Source organism: Emys orbicularis, chromosome 1 (assembly GCF_028017835.1).
Source record: "Emys orbicularis isolate rEmyOrb1 chromosome 1, rEmyOrb1.hap1, whole genome shotgun sequence".
NCBI classification, from domain to species: domain Eukaryota; kingdom Metazoa; phylum Chordata; order Testudines; family Emydidae; genus Emys; species Emys orbicularis.
Window position 1 is genome coordinate 211,838,892 of NC_088683.1, and position 26,202 is coordinate 211,865,093.

Genomic DNA, 26,202 nt, shown 5'->3' on the forward strand with positions numbered 1-26,202 from the left:
GTAGTGTGCACAGCACTATGTCAGTGGGGGAGCTCCTCCCGCCGACATAATACCACCTCAAAAAATGGCGGTAGCTATCATGTTGACGGGAGAGCTCTCTCCTGTCAGCATAGGGCGGCTAAATGGGTGATCTTACAGCGGCGCAGCTGCATCAGTACAGCTGTGCTGCTGTAAGGTCACTAGCGTAGACATGCCTTAGTTTAGCAGTACATCGAAGAGTCCGGTGGTGCCTTAAAGTCCTGGCTTTTCAACTCCTAGTCGATTTCTAAACTTGGAATGGGACTTGAAAGTAGTCTTCCACATTCCAGATAAGTGACCCAGCCACCAGGCTATCTGGCTATTCTAGGGGTTGGTGGTCTGTTTCTCTTGTTATCTGAAGAAAAAAGTTAATAAGGTCTAGTTTTTGTTTCAGTGCAGAACAAAAACAAAATTAATAAAAGCTCAAATTTTTTTTGTAAAATGGAATTCTTATTTTTTGCCCAGACCTGGCTGGAAGCACATTCATACAATTAACATTTTCTGATACAAAGCAGGTAAAATACAATTTTGTTTTTGTACTATTCACATCACAGCTTGAGACATGGATAAACTCCAAACAAGAATTGGGTACCCCATAAAATCTTTTGGACAAGTAATCAGATGAGGAAGACAACTTTGCTAAGATGACCAAAGACTGTCTAAGGGAAAATCTGAATTTCCGGAGAACACTGACACAGCAAGATCCCCGTAACCAGGCACGAGCCTTGCTTCCCTGAACTATTCAAGGTTATAAATCATACATGCTTAAACAGTTTAGCATCTGGGACCCTACAGTGATTTCATCAAATTTTATCAAACCCACACTTAGAGAAAACATATTTAGTGTTTAGAGTACAAGGGTGGGTGTCAGGTCACCTGGGTCTATATCTTGCTCTTTCACACACTTCTGTATGACCTTCAGCAAGTCAGATTTTCACTATGTCTTTGTCTCCAATCCTTCAGCCAGAAATATTTAGGATTTTTACCTATACTCACAGGGATATCGTGTGACATTTCATTTGAACTTCTAAAGCTCTTCTTGGAAGTTCAGACTGGAGGCAACAGAGAAATAAAAAGCACAAGTGTTTTCCTTGATTTCTATTCTCCAGGGAGAATAGGAAACACCAAGATAATCTCTTTTTTCTTCCAGAGAATTAAGTCTACACAAGATTTTTTTTTTTTTTTAAACCCAGTATCCCAAGTCCTCACCCACAAAAATATGGATACTCTGGTACAGATTTTGGTTCAAAAACCATATCTTCATCCCACCAAACACCTTTGAAGACATCCCTGGAAAAGAGTCAATACTTTTCCCCTTCGAACAGGGGAGAGCAAACTACGGCCCGTGAGCTGGATCTGGCCCGCAGGATGGCCAGCCCCGTGGCGCAGCGGGGCTAAAGCAGGCTCCCTGCCTGCCCTGGCCCCGCACTGCTCCTGGAAGTGGCCGGCACGTCCCTGTGGCCCCTGTCGGGGGGGTGGAGGGCGGGAGATGGCTCCATGCACTTGCATTGGCCAGAAATGGGGAACTGCAGCCAATGGGAGCTTCGTGGGTGGTACTCACAGGCAAGGGCAACGCTCTGCAGAGCTGCCTACCCCATCCCACCCCCAGGAGCCACTGCCAGGCATGCTGGCCACTCCCGGGAGCGATGCGGGACCAGGGCAGGCAGGGAGCCTACCTTAGCACCGCTGCACATCGCTGCCAACCCGGAGCTGCTCAAGGTAAGTGGCACCAGGCTGGAGCATGCACCCCAACCCCGTCTTGAGCCCCCTGCCGCACCCCTCCTGCACCCCAACCCCCTGCCCTGAGCCCCCAAAACCCCTGCCACACCCTGCACCCAAACCCCTTGCCCTGAGCCCCTTCCTGCACACCGCACCCCCACACACAGCTCGCACTCCCTCCCACACCCCAACCCCCTGCCCCAGCCCTACACTCATGGCCCTGCATACAATTTCCCCACCCACATGTGGCCCTCGGGACAAAAAGTTTGCCCACCCCCGCATTTTGAAAAAAGGAGGTCACACCTACATGGATTTTCTTGGGTGGGAATCTCAAGGGATCAGACCCAAAAGGATTTGTAACTACATAGATCGACAGCCACTGGGATAACATCAAGTGTAAAAACTTTTATTTACTCCTGGGGGAATTCTGCACCAAAAAATTAAAAATTCTACACACAGTATTTTAAAATTCAGCAAAATTCTGAATATTTTGTCAAAATAATACAATATAATCATGCCAGTTTCAATTATTGTGGTAATTTATTTCAAAATACGTGTCAGCAACAAAAGACATTGAGGAATTTTTTTTTTTGACAAATACATTCCTTACTAGGAATACTAATACTGAACTTGGAGTAATAATTCATTTAAACTACAATACAGAAATGTATTTCCCGCACCCTTCAGAAGCAGTGCAAAGGCTTGGGGGAGTCAGGGATAACGGAGCGGCTAAGGGAGAGGGAAGTAATTGCTAGAAAGGAGCCTGGGAGTCAACCTGGCAGGCTGTTGGGGGGGGGGGGGGGCGCGCGCAGTATAGAACAGTTTTTTGGGGGGGAGGGAGGGAGGGGTGGTTAGGGGGTTGGGGAACCTCCCCAATGCAGACCCTAGCTTCTCCCATTCATTCAGTCAAGCACATCTGCCCCTGTCCCAATGTGGCCCTCCATCCCCACTCCCATTCAGCCCCTGGCTCAATGTTGTCACACCACTAGCTTCTGCACCCCCACCCCAGTCTGTCCTCCCCACTAGCCCTTCTGAATCCATCTTTGTGTCCCCCCCAGCAGCGTGCCCCGCTCTGTGTCCGTCCCCCTCCCCCCCCCCCCATATCCTGTGCCGCCTCCTGTGAGGAAGGCAGCCTCTGCCCGCTCCCTCTCCATGGCTGGCTGCTCCTGCCAGTGAGCTAGCTGCCCGCTCTTCCGGTGCCACATCAGCCCCTGGTGGGTGAAAGGTGTAACTGAAGTGTGACCCCTCTTGGGGCTTCCCTTCGCCTCCCAGTCAGAATCAATAATTCTGCGAGCGTGGGGGAGGAATCTGTGGGGAAATATTAATTCTGCGCTTGCACAATGGTGCAGAATTTCCCCATGAGTAATTCTATTCCACTTATTACTCTACTTAAGTCATCCCAATTCTCCAGGTTCTGAGGAAGTTTAAGCCAATAGTTTTCAGAGTACCTTGTCATTACTCCACATTTTCTGGGTTTATGGTATGTCCAATATTTATATAAATCTTATGTCCCCTCCCTGAATATCATTTTCAGGTCTGATCAACCTACCTCAAAAACAATACAGCAAAAGTGGAAGGGGTTCACAGACAGGCAATGAGAATCAGAAAATGGAAAACCTTCTATATGATTGAAAATGGGTACTGTCCACATTTCCAGCTGCTGCTTTGGATATTCCTTTGAGATATGAAATATACTATTCCACCTTGGGAAATAAAGGCAGAATAAGTCCTCAATGTTTTATCCTTATGGTGAGTACAATATTGTGCTTATGTAGATAGTACTGAGTTCTGACAACCTAGATCAGTGGTGGGCAACCTGCGGCCCGCACACAGCCCGTCAGGGTAATCCTCTGGCGGGTGGGCAGCAAAACAGTTTGTTTACATTGATCGTCTGCAGGCACAGCCGCCTGCAGCTCCCAGTGGCTGTGGTTCGCCGTCCCCGGCCAATGGGAGCTGCGGGAAGTGGACCGTCAATGTAAACAAACTGTCTCGCGGCCCGCCAGCAGATTACCCTGACGGGCCACATGCGGCCCGCAGGTTGCCCACCACTGACCGAGATACTGAAGAAACGGCCACCAGAAAAGTTACTATGAGAGAAGCAGAAGGACATCAACCTGTGCAATACAGTTCCTCAAGAGGCCTTTCCAAATATATGTTGGAAACTACTGCAGCCAGTTACCTCAAAAAAGGGGATTTCTAAAAAGCAGACAGAGCCCAGCAAAATACTAGGATGCCAATAAGCCAAACAGCTGAAGTAAAAACAAACATCCTTTTGTTTTTGTTTCTGCTCTGCACAGGAAGAGTTTGGGTAAGTCTGCCTGAAGCTGAAAATGGGTGATATCTTCTGACCTAAGACCATTCCCTCCCTGGAGTGACTGACAACACTGATACTGCCTCCTGAGTTGCAGACCTCACTATAAAGAATATGTGGACTTTCTTGTGCACAAGAAAGGATAAAAATTCAGTGATTCCAGTTGGAGCTCTTCTTGGGATTTAAGGGTGGCCAGGTACTCCTAGTTCTCCTCATGTCCCTTCATTCCAGGGCTCAGCACAGCTGCTGCCTCTTTACTTCTTTAAACACCTTTTCTATCACTAATCACCTTGCTTTATATTCAGTCACTTTTTTTGGCTCTTACTTGTAGTTTGCTCTCCCCTCTGTATTATACAGTTGTATCATGATTGTGCACAGAAGACCAAATCAGGGTCCAGAATGCCAAGATACTAAGCACTTAAACAAACCCGTGTCCCAAAGAGTTTTTCCTCTGCCTCCTCTCCTGGTAGCTGGCTACAGGAGGAACCAGCACAGGAACAGGGAAGGAGGATGGTGATTCTCTAGGAGCCACCTGCCATTTGACCCAAAGTAACAGAAAATAGTTTACCACAGATGGAGATATCTGTAATCATAGAGCTTTCTACATTGTGCACATCTTCAGTCCCATTTACTAGTGTGTAACCTCCCTAGCCCTGAACCGAGAAATATTGCTTGAATTTCTTTTGGCTTCCAGTCCAAATTATTTGGGGAGAGAACCTAAATGTGTAGTTAAGTACTCTTTCTCCAGGTCCCCTCCTGCTATTTTCTTCCTCCATCCAGTTTTATTCCTGTTAGTTTTATTTCCTTCCCTCTTCAAAAGCCTTGCATAGGGCAATAACTATCCTATGAGCGAAATAAGAAAAAAAAGTATTTGTGGGGGAAGGGGAGCGGAAATGAAAAGAAAAGAAGGGGGCTAACTAACATAAGCTTTATTACTACATCTAACACTGAAAGAAACAAGAAAGAAAAACTGTCAAAGGCCCCATCTCAGGTCAAGGGCGGTTGAGAAGGAACTGAGGGCAGTTTGCTCACATAGCACTATATAGCAGTGAGGCAAAGCATGAGGTGGGGAGAGCATACACACGGGCTGAACGGACACTGCTACTCAAAATCTCTGATCTGAGGCACAGGGATGCAAATACACCTAGATACACCTGGGGGAATTCTGCGCGTCTGCACAACCCCAGAATTAACATCCCCTGCAGATTTTATTCTTTCCTGGAAGACAAACTGATTGAAGCACCCGTCTCGGTCAGTGGTCGGGTAGAAGGGGCATGTCTGGTTCAGGCGTTGGGAGCAGCCGTGGTAAGACATAAATGACCACTTCAGGGAGCAGGGCTAGGCTCTCTCTGTCCCTCTCATTCACTATTGTGGTGTGCCTGGAGGTGGGGAGGGGCAGGACTGGGGATGCCAGTGGCTCCTACTGTGTGCCTGGCTCCAGCTGTTAGTCCCAGCTGGGCGTGGGTGGGTGGGAGGCAGGACTTCCTCTTCACAGAGCGGCCAGATCAAACCCACACCTGGGAATCTCCCAGCTGCAGAAAACTACATCCCCCTGCCCCCATTGCTCCCTAGCCACGGGTGAAGGGGTCACTGTGCGGGAAGCTATGTCCCTCCGCCCCTGCCAAGCCTTCCCCTGAATCCAGACCCCCCCCCCCACCTGTGCCCAAACTCCCCCGACTAAGTCCCCCGGATTTCCCCTCCCCTGCCCAGACTCCCCCTCCGAGCCCTCCCCTGCATCCAGACCCCCCGCATGCAGACCACCCCCTGCTGAGCACCTTACAATCAAACCCCCACACAACCAAGCCACACCCCCATGCCCCTGGACTGCCACCCTACTAAGCCCCATTCCTCCAGTGCCCGGACCCCTGCTGAACCCCATGCACCCAGACTCCCTGCAGAGCCCCATCCCCCCACCCCACACCCAGTCACTCATGCTGAGCGCCAACTACCTTCACCTGGATAACAGTTTCTCCACACACACACCCGTACCATTCCGCCTGCCCCCAGAACCTCCCAACAAGCCTCTGTGCACCCAGATCCCATCCCCCACCGAGCCACCCACACCGCCCCACACAGAACCCTCTCACCCCACTCCTGGATTGCCCCACACTAACCTCCTCCATACTTGGATCCTGCTAGGCCGAACCTGCTTGCCCCACACCTGGATTGGGATTGGCGGGGGTTGGGGGGGGGGGGCGCGTACAAAACTCTGTCCCTCTCGCTCACTGTGGAGCTATATAAATAGTAAGGCATCTATTTGTCAAAAAACATTTCCTTAATCTTTTTTGTTGTCTGTACTGTTACAGACCTACTTGCTGACAGGTATTTTGAAATAAACTACCATAATAATTGAAAATGGTACGACTACATTGTGTTATTTTGACAAATAAAATATGCAGAATTTTAAAATGTGTGCAGAATTCTTAATTTTTTGGCGCAGAAGTCCTTCAGGAGTAACCTAGGAGTGGAGCACCTGTAGGGACACTACTCGAAGAAGAACCCAGTTATTGTACAATAAATGTGGTTCTCAGTTTTTTTTCCCCACTTTGATTCAACTCTAGATGCAAACGTGCCCCATACATGAGAACAGATTGTTTTGGTCAGTAGTATTCGTTGGGATCATGCATGCATCCTGTATGTCCTTAGGCCTCCGATCACATAGGCCATAAGTGGCAGAGCACGCCCAACCTCTGCACAGGTCCTCCATCAATACAGAATCCGATGTAAAAGACTCTCCAGTAGCAGGGAAAGGGAGGCTAGGTTGCAGGATCCACATGGACCAAATATCTTACATATCTAAAAGCCTTAGTTACTGTAATTGTTCTCTGAGTGCTTGTCATGTGGATTCCACTGTAGATGCATGGCTAACTGGTAATTCTCTGAAGAGGTAGGCGTCAGGAGTCGTCCTTAAAAACTGTAGCACTCCCCAGCCAAACCGAGCAACATATCTCATGGCTACAACCAGAAGCGCCAAGTGGCTGCTCTGTAAGTTTCTGATATAGGGACATGACAAAAACATGAGAGGATTTTTGGAATGGCTTCGTTCTATGGACATGGGAAACTCCAGTTGTGAGCCCCACGCAGGCTCCCACACTGCCCCACTTAAGTCAGTGCAAGCGCTCCAGGTGAGGACGCACATCACTGGCGGAAGGAGGGCGTGGGACATGAAAAACCACAATAGTTACTCCAGTGGCTGTATCTTGACCTAACTTACGTTGACTTAATGTTGTAGTATAAGACAAGGCCTGAAAGTAACCTAGACTTCGTGAAATACTGTATATGATGGTCCTGCTAGTAATTCTTAAATCTATCTCACCTTTCAAGCAGAAGCAATATCCATCAAAAGTAGAGAGAGTCGCAAACCAATCTAGGGAGGGAATTTCAGAAGAGCAGCCGACCATCCTGAACCTGAAGTGATGACCTAATCTGTTGAGTTGCCTGAGGTCTAGAATAGGATGCCATCCTGCTTTCTTCTTTGGAACAAGGAAGTGATGGGAATAAAACCTTCATCCCAGAACTCAAGGTGAAATTTCTCCAATGCACCTAGTTGTAGAAGGGAGTCCCCACCTTTTGCTTCAGCAGTATCTCATGAGATGGGTCCCTGAAGAAAGACTGGGTTGAAGGGCAAGGACTGAAACTAGACTGAATAGACCTTATGGACTTCTTGGACTCAGAAGTCCATAGTCATTCCAAGTCCAAAATGAAAGGAAAGCAGCTGCCAAATGGTGAGGGAAATGGTATAAATCCTTGTAGATCAGTCCAGGACTTTCGACCGTGGAGTCAAACTTGCTTTCTTGAGCCAGGTGTTGCATGAATTCTAGCAGTAGATGAATACAAACGTCTTCTGATACAAAGGTCTCTTCTAGGGAGGATCCAAGGCCTTTTGCTGTTAATAAAATTAGGAGGTTGGTCTTCAGAAAAAGATCTGAAGCCTAACTTGCCTCCTCTTATGGACTGAAGTGTAGAGACCTTGGGACCAAAGTGCATCTCTAAAAACTCTTTCAAAGAGTGGAATGCTTCATCATTCTTGCAGTTGAACAGGTCACTGACCTTCAAAAGGCAGATCTTCAATTTAACTTTTTAGTAGATGATTCCAAGCTGGGAGCAGTTGCTAACATTTTGGAGGACAGGATTAGAATTCAAAACAACCCTGACAAATTGGATAATTGGTCTGAAATCAACAAGATGAAATTCAATAAAGAGAAGGAAGGGGGGGGGAAATCAAATGTACAACTACAAAATGTGGAATAACTGACTAGGCATTAGCACTGCTCAACAAGATCTCAGGGTTTTAATGGATCACAAATTGCATACGAGTCAACAACGTGATGCAGTTGCGAAAACGGCTAATATTCTGGGGTATATTAAAAAAAGCAGAAGGAACCATGAACAGCACCATTCTCCCCTACTCAAATCTCACCCTCCTGGCAACACACACAATAGCATTTTCCCCTAATGTTCACCCAAAGCATGGCATTCAACCACCATAACCGCTTCTCCAACTGATGCCAATCCCTCTGGAGAAGCCGGTGACTGGCCATAGGTAGTGGAGACAGTTGCGGATGACATAAAAATCCTAAAATTATCTTCACTTACACTGTTCACATTTCTAAAGTTTTCCTCACAATCACAAGGGCAATTGAGACTGAGGCATCAAAACCACATCAAATATATTCAACATGGAACACTGATACAGATGTCATTTGTCAGGAATCAATAAATCAAAAATCATTAAAACTGAATGCATCTATACTTTAGATGCTGCTGAAATTCGCTAGTGTTCAAGTCAAAAGTCAGGGTTTGTGTTTTGTTTTTTGGTTTCTTTTTTGCTTTGCAAAGTAACAGATTTCCTTGCAATTTCCCAGGAAATTAAATTCTGTATTCAAACAATAAAGACTATAAGTTATGGGCCAGGCATGGCCTGTCCTGCACAAGGGAGCAAAATGGACATGAGGTTTATTCTCTTGCACCAGTGTAGTGTACCATACCACCAATTCCTGCATACAGGGGAAAGGATGATCTATAAAGCTAGTACCTCCTCCCTCACACACATAGGCAGGAAGACATGGAGCCTCCACTCCAACTCCCTGGTCACAAAACACCCAGCAGTGTTGGGGAGCATGCACTTACAACACATACTGCTGTTGCAGTTTGCACTCTCAGACCAGAAAGGAGATTTGATTCTCCCTCATGGGCTGCTCCAAAGGCAGCCCTAGACATATTTCCCTTTGCCATGGGCTATATCACAAACTGACAGTTTAGCCCTTTGTGAAGATACACAAATTTCACCCTTGCTTGAAGTACAAAACCGAATGCAATTTTAGCTACCATGCCTCCATGACAAGATATAGAAACACATTTAGTTATTTAATACACATCTTTATCCACAAGAGCATTCAGAGCAGACAAGGCTCTGTTGCTCAAAAACTGTATCTGAGGGCTTGTCTTCACTACCCGCCTGGATCGGCAGGTAGAAACTGATCTCTCAGGGATCGAATTATCGCGTCTCGGGACGCAACAATCGATCCCCGAATCGACGCGCGTACTCCACCAGCCCAGGTAGGAGTAAGCGCCATCGACGGGGGAGCGCAGCGGTCTATTTGCCGCCGTCCTCACAGCGGGGTAAGTCGGATCGGATACGTCGAATTCAGCTACGCGATTCGCGTAGCTGAATTGGCGTATCTTGAATCAATCCCCCCCCCAGTGTAGACCTAGCCTGAGGAACACAGCAACAATTCAGATTTGTAATGCACAGGAAAATCAGATGTACTGATGAGATGGTAGTCTTGTAGCCTTTCACACCTCTAAACAAGCTCCTCCTCACTGGACACTCACGGTGCTGTGAAGAGATCCAGACATTAAATCCCAGCATGCTTTAAGTGTCTAGAGTCTGAACAGCATCCAGACACTACCCCTATCACTAGATCCCTTGGCACACTGTCAGGGTGCCGATGCTCCATCTAGCATCCCTCTTGAGAGCGTCAACCAAGCAGCCCACTCTCCTGTCCCTGGAACCAGTGATGATTCCTCAGACTCCCCTCATAGCTTAAACACATCCTCCCGCAGAACTCTTAGACATGAGGGTGTTCTGAGTTCACAGTTTACCTACATACGGGGCAGTGGTACATGGAGCATCATGCACGCACTTTGCACAGGATTTTAAACACCATTGCTCTTTCCTTAAGCACAAGAAATCCAGAGAGTACAGATGATATAGAAAATAAAAACCATCCTTAACACACAACTTCTCATTCTAGCTGACCTTCCTTGGTGAGTTCTTGGGGGGGGAGGGGGAGAGAGGAGAAGAGATGCTTAAATTCAGAGTGAGAGGGTTCCCCCCACCTCAGACTCCTGCAGCAGCTTTCCTTTGCTTGAGCTGGTGAAAATGACCAAAGACCCCAAATAAACCAGCTCCTGCACTTTTATAACCTTCTAGCCCCAAACCCTTCCTAGGGGAAATTTGTTGCCAGGCACCCCCTCCCCTCACAAATCAGTTCTCAGTGGGAGCCAGTCTACTATAGGATGTTCCTATTTAAACAGAGGACCATCCTGATTTAAACAACCCTCTATTGTCGGCTCTGTTTTACTGCACTTGAAATTTCAGTTCAACATGGAGGTAAAAACCAGAGAGAAGACAAAACTGCATCTTCAGAATCGAGTTAGCAGCTTGGTAAAACTGCAGAGAGTTCATAATCTCACATGGAATTCATCAACAGTACAGATTTCCCAAATTCTCACACAGATTCCCCCTCCCCCCGTGTCATACATCCAGCAGAACAAACCTAAACGTCTTAAAGGAGGCGACTGAATTGCCCACTTATCTCCCTTTAAAATGGGATCATTTTTAATCTGTCCAACAAAATAGGATTTGGAGGATAATGTAGCCCCTACCTAAGATTGCCAAACACCACAAGAAAAGCATTACATTTCCTCCACAGATTAAAATGGTTTACATAAAACCCTGTTATTCAGGCCACTTCCTGAAAATGAAAATGTATTTAAGTAGTCGTGAGGTTTTCTGACTGAAAAAGGGAAAAATAAATTGATGGCTTTAGGTGGAGCTCTGTATTAAGTTGAGCACAATCCTGGGCTGGTGTGCAGATCATCCTAGCTAAAGAGGAAATTTCAGATTATCTTGTAGATTAAATTGTTTGGATTCAGGCTGAGCCGTCTGCTGCCTTGATTGCAGAGAGGAATCTTGAGGGAACAAGCAAGTGATAGCTCTTCCCTGGTTGAGTTTAGGCCATGGATAATGACTGATGTTCTAGAGGTACAGTAACTCCTCGCTTAACGTTGTAGCTATGTTCTTGAAAAATGCGACGAAGGAATCTAATTCTTATGGGGGGGGGGGGGAGAGCGCGTAGGTTCCAGGGAAATTTTTTTCGCCAAAGACATTATATACATATACAGTATAAGATTTAAACAATTTTAAACAATTTAATACTGTATTCCGCAATGATTGTGAAGCTTGGTTGAGGTGGTGGAGTCAGAGGGTGAAAAATGGTAAATCGTCTGGCTGCTCCTCTTGCTGTTCTTTCCAAAGTGCCGGGAAGGGTGCTCAACCCCCGGCTGCCCCAGGCCCAATCCCCACTCCACCCCTTTCCCCAAGGCCCCACCCCTGTCTCTTCCTGCCCCTGCTCCACTCTCTCTGCCCGAGTGCACCGCATCCTCACTCCTCCTCCTCCCTCCCCCGCCCCCCGAGCCTCCTGAGAAAAAAATATTTAGAATCAGAAGGAAGAACATGGACTGTTTGAAAGTGGCTTTAATGAAATCTCTAGATCCCAGGTTACCTTATGAGTAGACAACTATGAGCCATAATTACAAATTGAGGGATATCAGATTGTAGCAATAATGGCAGGGTGAAGACAACACTGCAATTTAAACCTTAGTAGCTCCTTCACCAACCTTGTGAAAAATCCTTCTACAGAAAATTACAGGGTAACTTCCATGGAGAAAAAGGTATTATGTTTATTAGTCAGGAGCCTATGGAGACTAATGTCCAAATGGCTCAACAAAACCAAGAGCTTCTTCAGACAAACAAACAATTTGAAGCAAGCTGGGGTGTGAATCTGCCTCACACTACCCTGTCACAGACAAACTGTCTGGGTGCATCCTGCAGACACACATCAGCAGTTCCTTAATGTATTTTGATCTAGTACTCTTTGAAACAGGACTAGATCAAAATGCATAAACAAACTGTTAATGCATTTAAGCAGAGTCAACAAAGACAGTCCATGGCAGGCTAGTACAGGGTAGATTCACTCCCCCGCTTGTCACAAACTAATTGTTCATGTAGACAGGTCCTAGCAAGAGAAAGCTTATGAAAGACAGAATGCTGAAGTAATTGGAGAGGAGAAAAGGAATCCTGATGAATTGGGTTCATTGTATTTTAAGGTCTCATGAATGCAGAGAAATTGTGAAGGGTCATATCACCATAATCTAACACAGCATCCCTGATTCACCCATAATTTTTAACCTACTAAATTAAGATTAATTATGTCTCTAATAGAAAGTTTTAAAACTCAAATCTGTGATTTTTCAGTTCAGTTACAAACTTGATAGTCTGGGCACATGTTAATACTGTTCCCTTGAGAAATAATCATTGTAACTTTATGCAAAGCCATAATAAAATACTAACAAGCCCCTGCCCCTCAGAACACAAGGAAGTAACTAAATGTACAACAGTTCAATTTCTCTCTGGTATACTCATAGAAAGATCAAGCGCCTCAGAACCTTCAACTACTAAAATTCTTAAGTTTCTAGCTCAAGATTTATTTTCTAAAAAACACTTTTTAAATATGTATACAGCTTTTTAAAGAAAATACACTGCTATATAGAAAATAAAGTCTCATTCAAGTTTCTAATTAACCTCTGGGGACCATTTCTTATGTGTATGTTCACAAGATGTCTCCACCTTAGCAATTTTTGGAACAATGTTTTTTAAATTAATTTGTAATATAACAAGCAATGTTTTATTCAAATTCAACCACAGCTACATTTCCCTAACCTATTCACAGCATATGGGGGAGAGAGAGAATAAATTTAGACGACGACTCTCAGCCTACTGTGACCCAACCACATTTATCCAATCCACATTGTAAAATCAGAATCCAAGAGTGATGGCAGGACTTACTGATTCTCTCATCTGAGGAGCTATTAAAAACATTTTTCTCCACCAAAACAAGCCCCCAAAGGATAACACAATTTTTTAGAAAGTCAATCACCTCAAAATAAAAACCAGTTACTTTACTCCAAATGGAGACATATTATTTGAGTGCCCCAAAAACAACTCACTAAATCCTCAAACACACAAACCCTAGTAATGTCAAAGTAGTTATAAAAACAACTGCAGCCATTAACCATAAAACCACAGATATTGCCTCAAAATGAAGGACTTATGATCTTCACTACCAAACAAAAGAATCACCATCAAAACACAATTAGTCACAACAAACAACAGCTCTTTGTACCTTGTCATGAAACAAAAACAATCAATCAGCCAGACACTGGGGTTGTCAAGTACTCACTTCCATTCTCTAACATCCACCGGGGTGGGACTAGTCATAGGAGCCCTGTAGCCCAGCTGACATTTCACTAGAAAGCAAATAAAACGTTTAACTACAGCAATGTAAGCTTTAAAAAAAAAAAAAAAAAAAAAAAGCAAAGGCATCTTTGCTGCTAATATGTGTTATTACTAAAAACAACCTATATCCGGTTTAGTTTTAAAATGTTATTGCAAGAACTGAACAATTTCAAGTCTACAATCTGCCAACATTGTCCAGTATTTATATGCTTCTACTTTAACCAGCTCCAACTCTTTCTCCCCTCTGTTCTATCCAAAACATAAAAGGGAACTGTCAATTTAAATATGGTCCCAAATTTTTGTAAAAACAAGTTCATAATACACAAGACCAATAAAAATGTTTTCACAAATATCCTATGGAAAGTTGCCTTAAACATTTCCCTCTGCAGCCTTTAAAAACCTGCAAGTGAAAACAGTCTATAAATAAAAACAAAGAAAATCTAATTGAACCAAGTATGCAAGGTGAGAGAAGTGCAGAACAAGAGCACAACAATAAGCAAAATGGATTTGTAAAACTCATTTTTAATAATCGTAAACTAGTAACAGATAAAGCCTGTTTGCAAATGTGTCCCTTTAAAGTCTTTTATATTAGCTTACTATATTTAAAGAAAGCTGACAACTTCAAGCTGGCAATTTTTAAAAGATATGAAACTAATTTCAGGTACTATCTTTCCAGCTTCCCACACAAATATTTGTAATTTTACAATCGCATTCCTTATTTTCTTAAAATAGCTTTCGTGACCCTGTTCCTATGTAAGAAACTTACAAAAAGGAATAAACTGATTATAGTGCAATTTACTATATAGAAAATAATTCTATACAAAAATATATTTGTCTAATTTTCCCATTACACTAACCTTGTGTGTTGTTACTTTTGTTATTTTCAGGAGTAATTTCTAAATTGGTATCATGGTCTCAAAAAAAAAAATCAGGAAATTTGGAGATTAAACTTAAAGCAATATTAAGTTGGCTATAATGTACATTTGTATTTTAAGCATATTAAACATCAATAATTCTAGTCATTAATATTGCTTTGTGAGGCTTCATTTTTTTGATTTTCTGACTTGGGAAATAAAGTAAAGTAGTCTACCTTAATATTACATTAATCTTGCTTTTTACATTTAGTTTCCCTTTAAGAAAAATAAGTCTCACATAGGAAAAGTTTACCAGACTAGTAGCCAGAGGATGAAATCTATAGACCCTTAGTATAATTATCACTGGGCCAGAAACTGACAAAAAAATATGAGAACAGGACTGAGGAAAGCATACCCTACATCCAGAACCAGCTGCTGATATTCATACCAAAATGCTTTCTCTAGATCCTGATTTCAGGAGTGGAGGACCTCAACTTTCAGCAGCCTAGGGATTTCTGAAAAATGTGAAATCCCCCATCCTGCCAATTCTGGTTCTGTTTGGGTGCTATACAAGCTACACTACTTTCGGATCATCCTCCATTAATATCTTCAATAGTTCCTTTTGCTGCAGTACACTTTTTCCAAGCAGCAAGAGACTGCAATTTACATCACTCTTCACAAGTTTCCTACTCACCACTGCCAAATGCATTTTGTGTTCCAGTATTTGAAAACTCACATTTAAAACCTCCAACCCCTTTCTAATCAATGATAGAACATTACCTTGCTGCCCACCTACATAAGCCTTTCCACCTCCTGCTATGGTCATGTACCCTACCATACCAAAATCCACAAATCCATGTATTTAAACATGCTTGATCAGACAATGAAATGTATACTCTTGCCTACATTTGCCATCTGCAAACATTTACATGTGTCTAATTAGAGGCCTTGCTCTAGGAAGTGGGAGGTCAGGAGGGTTTCTGCAACTAGGAAGCTGATACGACAGATTTGTATTCTATTACTGTGGAATAGGAAAGGTTTGGCAGCAGAATACAGTGTCACATTATATGTTACATGTTAAAATAAAGCCTAGGTTTCCCCCAAGGGTTTAGCACATGCTCAAATGGTTAAAATTAAAGTATACACCGCCTTGCCTACACTAGACTTTACGAATGTTATAACATTTTTAATTCCTAACCTAGAAAGGGAATGTTGTATTTTAATGTCAGTTAGCTGGTTACAGTTAACCTTGGAGGGAGTCTAGGGTTCACCTTGACCAGCTAAAACCAATTAAAATACAATTTGCCCCATCTACAATAGAATATTTAAATGTTAAAACATGCTAGCTAAGATTTTTCTTAAAAAACACTTGATATCCTGGACTAGACATAGTAGTATAGAAAGGTTAAGACACATATAAACGGCGAAAGCATTTTGAGAAATACACAGGTAGGAAGGACAAGCATTTACATCAAGTTTACAATCATTAAGTCAAAATTCAAATCAAGATGTGCACATTTTGGGATGAAAGCCACCAAGTAACATTTAAAAGAGGTAGTCAAGGGCCCAGGAGGCCTAGCCACATTATTTCTGCCACCCCATCCCAGCCATCCATTTCCTAAGATTTTGTGCTTTTCAGGATAAAAACAACACATGGTGTATGTGTGATTAAACAAGTGAAGTAGAATAGAACCTCCATAGCAGTGTATTTAACTTCCAAAAAAGAAGTTATCCTTAAACTGAGATCAGTAATGAAAAGTCAGCCTACAAAGGCAGTGAACATAATAAAGACTGAAAAGGGGTTTTTAGATAAGCCACAAAACTAAGCAGCATCCAAAAGCAGTGCACCAAAAAATGCAGACTGTTGCAGCAACAATTAACACCACTAAAATTGAGGATTTACGTTTCTGTTGCACACATTATTTCAGAAGCTTGTGTTCTGGCCATAACAATTTGTTCTACATTTAAAACAAGTTTAAAGTAGTTCCTTGTATTATTTTATATTAAAAAAAGTTTTAAAAACATTTAAGCCTATTGAAAGTTAGAAAGGGCAAAAATAAATCAATGCTATACATCACCATACTTTAGGTTTCTTCACCTCATTGCTTATAAAAAAAATATACTAATGGTGACTGGTAAAATACCTGAGGAGCCAACTGAAACTTCACACGACCAACCAAATACAAACTAGCTTTGACTACTGCAACACTGAGTAGCTCACCAAAGCATCTTAACACATGAAAATACTTCCTCCTAAAGATGTTGAACAGAAGTTTTCATTTGGCATTTCAAAATTCGGAAGCTATCTGCCAAAAATAGTGGAATGGGAAAATAAAAGTAGTAGTATTTACAGAGAGGCCTCTGGCGCTCATTTCATTTTCTGAGATACAAATCAAAGGCTTCTTTAAGCTGTCAAATTTTAAGACTTCATGTAAAAATTCAGAGTTCCTCTTCAAAAATCAAAATTTTGCAATGGCCAATTATATCTTTGTATTCTCTAACATACCAACAAATAGTCTTTGTAAGAAGTATCCAGTGAAGATAATGAATAACAGAAAAACATGAGCCAAGCTTGATATTTGGGGGGATTGTAGTGGACAATTTACAAAAGGTAGGGAGCCACAGAGAACCATGAAAGCATACCACAGGAATTGATGGAGAACAGTGAACCCAGGTCTAGTCTGGCAATAGCAAATGCCTAAGATCTCTAATAACTAATGTGTGTCCCTAACCATGGAATACTATAAACTGAGGGGTCTTTGTGGCTCTAGGAGATGATCAAATTATACTCTGAAGTACAAAGACTGATATCCTTTATCAATTTTATTTTGGCTAATATAACTGCAGTTACTGTTATTTTTAAATGAATGTCTAATCCTTTCTAAAAACTAAGCTACCAGCCTCAATTATCCTACAGCTTCAAATTCCATATTAAATGTTCACTGCTATGCATTTATTTTGTTTCAAATTCCCTCTTTATCCTTATAAATGGGTAAGTAGGAATACCCAATTAGCTTTCTGCTACATTGCAAATTTAGTTTATATACTTCTAACCACCTTTTACTCTTCTTTGCGAAGTACAAATTGTGACGAAGTGGGAATGTTCTTAATGTTTTCTCTGAGTGCTGTGTGGGTGCCTCAGTTTCCCGTATGCATTTCTCGAGTGTCATGGGGTGTGTGATTGTTGCAGAGCCCTAGGGGGCCAGTGTGATGCTGTCTCCTGGCAACTGATGGCCTGGGCCCCTCCCTTGCAAAGGTGCCAACTGAAGGTGTTGGAGAACAAAGATCAGGTGACCTCCTGGCCTGGGAAAGAGACAAAAGGAGAGGAGGGGCTGGAGAGTTTCAGTTTGGAGCAAGCTGGGAAATGGGAGAAGAGCCCAGATGGGGCTCTGGTCTCCTTGCCCCTCCTCCGCCAAGATGGACCTGACTGAGGGGGTCCTGTTGTCTGTATCTGCAAGACCTGTCTTGGACTGTGTTCCTGTCGTCTAAATAAACCTTCTGTTTTACTGGCTGGCTGAGAGTCATGGTGAATCGCAGGAAGCCGGGGGTGCGGGGCCTTATCTCCCCCAAACTCCGTGACAAATATAAACCCCAATTTTAAAAATGTCACAGGGAACACCATAAAATCAGTGTTGTAAAAAATGAAGTGTTCCTATATAAATATAATATATTGGACCAAATACAAATTTTGGAAGGTAGAGATTTAGATAACATATTTTTAATTTATATTACAAAAAATTCCAGTGACTGCTCCATAATACATACAAGAGCATGCTTCTATGTAGACTGAATTCCCAGACTGGAATAAATCCCTCAGAGCTGGAGCAGACTTTATAGGTCCTTAGCTCCACCCCTAATAAATGTTGGCCAATCAGTCGTCCCATCCCCTCCCACCCCACACACACTTAAAATGGGGAAACTAGTAACAAATAATGTGACCTCCAATACATTTGACGCTGAGACAGACCACCTGGTCACATTATCTGAAAGTCCTGAAGATTTCTTAATTGTAGTTGGTACTAATGTACTATTAATGATACTTGCTCTCATTGTCAGAGTTTGCATAACAGTCAAATGTTTTCACTTAATGTTCAAACAGAAGTTGTAGCTTCAAGGTTAGCAGACCATTAAAAGGGATATGATTAACTTAAATATTTGTTTACTATGAATTTCTTTATGTTACAGGTAACATCTTAGAGATGCAAGTGATGTGGCCTGAAGCCTTAAAGAGAAGGGAGCTCACTACTCTCACCTGTTGGTGAAATGGAAGAAGAGCGACACAGAGTTACTTAAGAACTGGAGATGGGCGGGGCTCTGCTGACAGGGAGCTTTCTGCCAGCATCTGTTGGAGAGCAAGGGAAATTGATTGAATGGGCAAGGCCTCAATCTGTGTGCTTCAGTTTTATGTGATGTATCAGAGGGGTAGCCATGTTAGTCTGAATCTGTAAAAAGCAACAGAGGGTCCTGTGACACCTTTAAGACTAACAGAAGTTTTCTGTTAGTCTTAAAGGTGCCACAGGACCCTCTGTTGCAGTTTTCTGTGATGTTTGGGGCATCTGGATTAAATATATGCACGTTTTGATTTTAATGGAAATAATATGCAATGAATATTGCTGGGAGAAAGATGCAAGCACTCTACACCAATTGTGCCTGGGGTCACCCTGACCAAGACTGCAGTCAAGTACAGTTGGGTAAGGGAACCTGGACAGGGCTAGAAGAGTGAAAAGAAGCCAGCAGAAGGTAGGAGAAGTGCCTCTCTGGCCGTGAGGAGTCTGTTAGAGGTCCTAGATAACACTGATCCCTCTCTAGGGGATGAGCAGATTACTACAAATCAGTGGACACCACAGAGTGGTAGCAGCTTTGAGGCAACGGATAGAACAGAGCAGCAGCTTTGAGGCAGAGATAGGCAGCTTAGGTCAAAGCCACATAAAGAGCAGCAGCCTACCTAACGAACTCTGGTGCGAGCCTCCCTACTCTGCAATTTAAGCTGCAATCAAATAGTAGAGCCCCCAGAGCAGCCCAGGCAGCAACAGACTGCTAGAATCCTCACCTTTCTCCAACCTAGGACAGCTAATTGTTAGAGCCCTGTGCGGATACAAAAAAAAAAAAACGTGGATCTGCATCTGCCAGGACCAACCTGCAAACTGCTAGCCAGCTTTTACCTATAACCACATCCACAACTGCAGCAGCAAGCCGCTTCACAATGGCTAGCAACAGGGGGAGGGAGGGGAGGAAGGAGCAGCACGAGGATAGGGACTGGGGGTAAGGGGCAGGGCAAGGGTGGGTCTCAAGGAGAAGGGTCAGCGTGGAGGGGGGGAAGGGGCATTGCATGCTGCTCCCAGGGGCTCGCGAGCAACGGCACATGGCAGCAGCAGTGTGTGTTGCATCACAGTGGGGCGGAGGGGGTGGGGTGCCGGGGCCTCGCCCGCTTCAATCTCCTTGGCCGTGAGCAGGCCCTGCTGCCCAGGAGCCGGCTGGCCAGGCCCAGGACTGGGAGCACAGCCAGTGCTGCCAGGCTGGGCCATGGTGGGGACACCTACACTGCCCGAGGGGCCCAAGCTGCTGGACAGGAAGTGGTGCAGCGAGCGGGTGCCGGACAGCCCTAACTCAGACCTGCCATCCAGCCCCAACCACTGGCTGCTGGCCCCAAGTGCACTGCGCCCCCCTGGGTTGCCCGTGCCACCAGTGAGTAGAGCCCTGTGCGGTTGTAGCTGCATCCGATCCACTATCCGTGGATATGAAGTGGATATCCGCCGATTTGCAGGCCTCTACTAATTGTGTGTAGGAAGCTAGGGAGGAAGGAAGTTGCCAGAAAACATACACTACTCTCAACTGTTAGAGGACTGAGTTGTACCTACTGCTAAGACACCCAGGGAGGTAGAACGGGGCTGTCTTCCCTCATAGAATGTTAATTTATTGTTAGTTATCCTAAATTTATTCTGTTGCCTCCCCTCTTCCCCGCACCCCCACACCAATAAAGTTCTCTGTTTTAACCCCTGTACTCGGTGTTTGCAAGTGAGGAAGTATTGCCCATAAAGAATGTGCAGGATTATGCATATATAGTTTCCCAGATTTCTGCGTGGGGACTCCAGTCAATATTAGAGCTTTAGGGTGTAAAAAAAAAAAAAACCACTAGAAAATTGAACCCAGACTTTTTACTGCTGACAACACCTGCCAGAAAGTCTACAGACAATATTTAATTAAATTTTAAAAACATGCTTGACACTTGTTTCATATCACTGCAGGGGAATGTTCGTTTTAAAACCGTTTTCTTTCGAGTTTAAATAAGTGAAGAAACATTTTTACTGGACTAATGTTTTATAAATTTTGAGCCAAAAATCTTTTAAGTTTTGTAAAAGGTTAATTTGTAAAACTATTTTCAAAAATAAGGAACAGATCAAGAATTAATATGAAAATACAGACAGCCATTCTGAAGTGCATATAGGTGTGATGTAAATGAAAAACACTAAATGTTTACAGAATAGTGAGAGTGTGTTTACAAGTTTCTGGTAAAACACTTTTGAGGAGCATTGCAGGCATCTAAATAGGCCTGTATTTTTAAAAGGCAAAAAACATTATTTCAATATTCAGTTGTCTTCATTAGGTCCTTGTGAAATATTTACTTGCCATATTAATAAATTCTCACTTGTGAAGGAAGGAGAATAAAAAGGCTAGCAATATTACATGTAACACCTACTGTTTGAAACCAATTTGTTCCTACTTTTTTTTGCTCCTTTCCCTTCACTGCATTTGAATCTATGACCCACAGTTCACGCGTGATGACTGCTGCATGAAAGACAGCCACAGTTAGGTACAGAAATTAAAGGCCCCTGCAATCCTAGCTCGGCTCAAGTGAAAGAATACTACTTGGAGAATGGATCAATGAACTTGGTGGCGAGGTTAGGATTCTAGCTTTACACAAATCTAGGGGAGTAAGAACCTACAGAACTCCTCACCTAATTGCTATTACCCAGCCACTCCAAAAGGAAGTGTGTGAATAATATTAACTACACCACCTCAGATCAACCCTCACTTAGCAACTGTCATTATGGTACCTGGAGTGCAACCTCATACACTGCCACCTCCCACTGTCATGCAGCAATGGGACTGCTTCCTTTTCTCAGAGACTCAACCATACTCCAGATCCCTCCTTTTCAACAACTGCTGAGTTGCAGAAAACCATGGGAGCTACTTCTTCACCTATGGCAGCAAAAAGTTGTTAAAGACTCAGTGTAAGGCGAAGGGGTCTAATGGGAAAAAGAGTAGTTAACCTCCAAAATGCCAAAATATGAGAAACAGAAATTGCTTAGCTGTATTATGGTGATGAGGTATTTCAATTATTACTCTACTTTGTCATCATTACATTGGGAGCCAAAAGATTCACCTAAATATTTAGAAACCCTCACATTTAAAAAAAATTAGCGTGTGTAGAAGGAGGGGTAACCTAAACACTGGAGCCTGACCTAATCCTGTAGTATCCATTTCTTTCTATAAACTGAATGTTAATTCACATTTTACTTTAAAAATGTATGTATTTAGTAAACTAAGAATAAAATTGCATAAATAACTGCTACATCATTTTTAAACTATTATTTACGAACATTAAAGATGGAAAAATTTATCACATCATGCAGCTGATCCTATTCACACTGCAGGGTTATACCAGGGCAGTTCGTTTCCTAGTGCTTTTTCCAGTATAATTTGAAAACTGAAAAAAAACCTCATTAGCTTGTAGTTAAAAACTGAGCAGGCACAGCAGCAATGTTTTAGAAAAGCATTTAAGAACTGTGAATTTTTGTAAAGCTCAAGCTCTAAAAAGCAGGAAATTAAAATTTAAGGTTCCACTTTTAAATAAAATAAAACTCCAAGTACTCTGAATTACAGCAAACTACAGATACGGTCAAACAACTAACTCTGGCCTTGTACTCCACCATACTGTGTTGTAATTTTTAGATATGAGAAGATACCGTACAGTTTTGCAGGTGGACATTTTTAGACTGTAGAAATATATTTTAGAAAAGCTACAAATGTAGTCGTCTGTTAAGCCCGATGCTTTATCAATACAGGTTATTTTCCCCCTCAAGTAATTTTTCCATGATCCTGATCTAGGAATTTTAGATACAGTATCTGGAACACTTATATAATTGGTGACAGATAAGTCCTTTGTGAATGGTAGCAAATAATAGCACTCAATACACTACTTCCCTTAAAAGACATCATTTTAACAATGCACTTTTCTATGGAGAGTATTTGGTCATAACCACAGCTATAGTCTGTGCAATCAATGCATAAATAAGTTCAATATTATATAGTTTTTGTGGTCATTTGAGCTGAATGGGTGATTGACAGACATAAGGCTGTCTTGGTTTCTGGATTACATTATTAGGCCAGATTTAAGGTTGTCTGGGTGACCTCACCAATGATTATGTGTATTTCAGAAAGCATGGGGGAGTTATTTGTGCTTAAAAAAATCAAACCTTATAATTTGAATCACAATAGCAACTAGAGGGTACAGCCATGATCAAGGCCCCACGGCGCCAGGTACAGTACGCACACAGAGGAAGAAGCAGTCATTACACAGAAGAATTTACAAACTAACTACATATGACATATAAAGGTTAAGAAAAAAGAAGTATCCCGTTTTCCAAAGTGGAAGTAAGAAACAAAGATTAAGTACATTGCCCAACACAAGAGATCTGAGTCCCAATCCAGTGCCTGAACTGTACTATCATGTCTTCTTTGGGCACCTCAATTTAAATTTCCTTCATTTTTAAATGGGTTACATTTAAAAAAAAAAAAAAAATCATTTAGGATTCTTCTTCTAAAAAGACAGGTGAAGTAGTATGTCTGATCAACTTTACCTGTAATTTAACTAACCTACAGAATAGGGGTCGGCAACCTTTCGGAAGTGGTGTGCCGAGTCTTCATTTATTCACTCTAATTTAAGGTTTCACGTTCCGGTAATACATTTTATCGATTTTAGAAGGTCTCTTTCTATAAGTCTATAATATATAACTAAACTATTGTTGTTTGTAAAGTAAATAAGGTTTTTAAAATGTTTAAGAAGCTTCATTTAAAATTAAATTAAAATGCAAAGCCCCCTGGACCGGTGGCCAGGACCCGGGCAGTGTGAATGCCACTGAAAATCAGCTCACGTGCCACATTTGGCACGCGTGCCATAGGTTGCCTACCCCTGCTATAGAAACTGCTTTGTAAAAGTTAGGATTTTCTTATACAATAAAAAAATTAAGTAGTTGAGCAGTGTTTGGCAAAGGGGGGTAACAGGACATAGGGAATTGGGCAACACGGGATGGTATGCTGTAGAGGGTATAGAGGCAAGGGGAAGTTATGAGCAGTGTTCCTGCTAATTTTTTACGTCCATGTGCAGAATGAATTTTGTTATGTGCACATATTGGTGCGCACAACAAAATTCATGTGGTGGGGCAGAGGGGTTCAGAGTGTGAGAGGGGGATCAGGACTGAGGCAGAGCGTTGGGGTGCGGGGTGAGTGCTCTGGCTGGGGATGGGAGCTCAGGGCTAGGGCAGAGGGTTGGGGCTGGGGGGGGAAATGAGGGTTCTGGCTGGGGGTGCAGACTGGGGTGGGCTGGGGATGAGGGGTTCAGGGTGCAGGAGGGGGCTCAGGGCTGGAGCAGAGGGTTGGGTGCAGGGCATGAGGGCTCTGGCTCAGGGTGAAGGCTCTGGGGTGAGGGGTTCAGCAGGGGGCTCAGGACTGGGGCAGAGGATTTGGGTGCGAGCTGCGGTGGGGAGAGAGAGGACTCCCCGCAGCCCTCTCTTGCCGCAGCAGCTCAGGGCCAGGTGAGAGGCATCTCTCCCCGGTGCAAAAGAGGTTGTGATAGGGCAGTGGTTTTCAACCTGTGGTCCGCAGATCCTGGGGGTCTGCAGACTATGTCTAAGATTTTGAAAAGGGTCCATACTGCCATGTTTTACTGGTCCGCACAGGAAAAAAAAAAAAAAAGGCTGAAAACCATTGCAATAGGTAAGGGTATGTCCTCTCTCCTCCCAACTGGCTGAAGCTGGAAAGGCCTCAGGTAATTATTACCCACTAGTCTGAATTTGATGTGTTCTGGTTTTGAGTTGTTTTTAAGGGGAAAAAAAGAAAAAGAAAAAAAAAAAAAAGCAAGCCCCGAGGAAAGGATGTGAAATGTCCTATAGGTGGGATTTATTTTTCTTTCCCCAGCTGGTGAGTCTGTACATTGGCTTACTCGCACCCTACAATAGCTGTGGTTTCTCAGTGCTGGAAAATTCCTACTTATCTGTTATGGGGATTCCCCAAAAGAAGTAAATCCCAATGTATTGGGGGCAGGGTTTCTCTGGCTTTGCTATCAGAAAGATGAGGATAGAGTGAATTCAGCTCAGTCTGTCACACCTGGGCTTTCCCTGGAAGATCTTGGTTGTCTGCACTGGAAGCAAGAAATGCAAAGTGTAAAAAGGGACAGTGTCAACTTCAAGTCCCCTGCTAGTTTTTGTTGTTTGACATGTTTAGTACCTGAAAGTTATTTTTTAAGTGGCCCTTTTAAGGTTGAACACATATCCTTACTTGTGCCTGCCACTTTTACTTATGGATTCTGATAGTCTAATTATGCAATTCAGTATCATTGCGGCCGTTACATTATGAAGGTGTCAGAGCTTCCTGAAGTTTCTCACAATCCCTACCTACTACCCATGACTAAGCAAAATAAGCATTCAAATTTTTACTATTAACCTCCTCTGCCAGGTCACCTCTGTAGTTAAGATAGGGACTAGGCTTTCATTATGACCCAAGTTTTGGTACACTTCTCTCCCTTTCCCCCCCAGACTAATTTCACCAAACCTATAGCCATCTGACTAAAAATTGTGTACTACTATACCAAAGGTGCATTGTGGGGGTTCTGTTTAAGACCTCAGAGGAGGTCGGTTTACACATAAATTTCTATACTGTCCAGTGTTTGATGTTTGTACATATACAATTTCTTGGATTTCAGATTTTTAAAGCAACTCTTAAAGAATAGGTAACTTATTCCTGCTGACTTCTCTTAATCCGTTTTGAATTCATGGCAGGACAGTAACCTTCACTCTGACAACCAAGTTTCAACATCAGCTTCTTATGCAGGAATTTTTCAGAAACTTACAAGTGTAAAATTATATGCATTTTTTTTCCTTTATTCACTCTTGTAACGCAAAGACTTGAACTTTTAAAAACAAGCAATTTTTTAAAAATGTCAGGCTTTGTGCATCATAATGTAGCACAAAAGGACAGAAATCTAATTTTTTCCTCTCCTTTGCAAGTCATCTTTAAAACGTGAGTAGCTCCTCTTTATCAATCTTATATTCCCTTTCCTTTGGGAAATTCAACATTCAAACATTAAGGTTTCAGAAATACAAAGTTTCATGCTTGAAATATTTCCAACCCTCATAAGTCTGAGGACAGCCTAATATACAGATGAAAAATACCTAGATGACTCCTTTCATACTAAAGCCCAAAACCATGAAATGTTAAGAACAGAAGCTGCATACGGTTTATTCTTTTCTATATTTAATATATTTAATTGGGGCACTTCTATTTAACAAATCTTCAACAAATATAGCTAACTGTTGTACTGTTATAATTTCTTCCCTCTTCTTTTCTGTCCTATTACAGATCATGTGGCATCTTTCAGCATTGCTGTGTGTGTGGTATTCAGTTTTCCTTCTCTCCTCCCCCCCTTCTCCATTGTGATC

At 42.9% G+C, this 26,202-nt stretch overlaps 1 protein-coding gene across 1 annotated transcript in view; it reads right to left on the minus strand.

Moving 5' to 3' along the window:
• KDM6A (lysine demethylase 6A) overlaps positions 1 to 26,202 on the minus strand; it is a 298,231-nt gene that overhangs the window by 260,651 nt on the left and 11,378 nt on the right. The window lies entirely within an intron of this gene.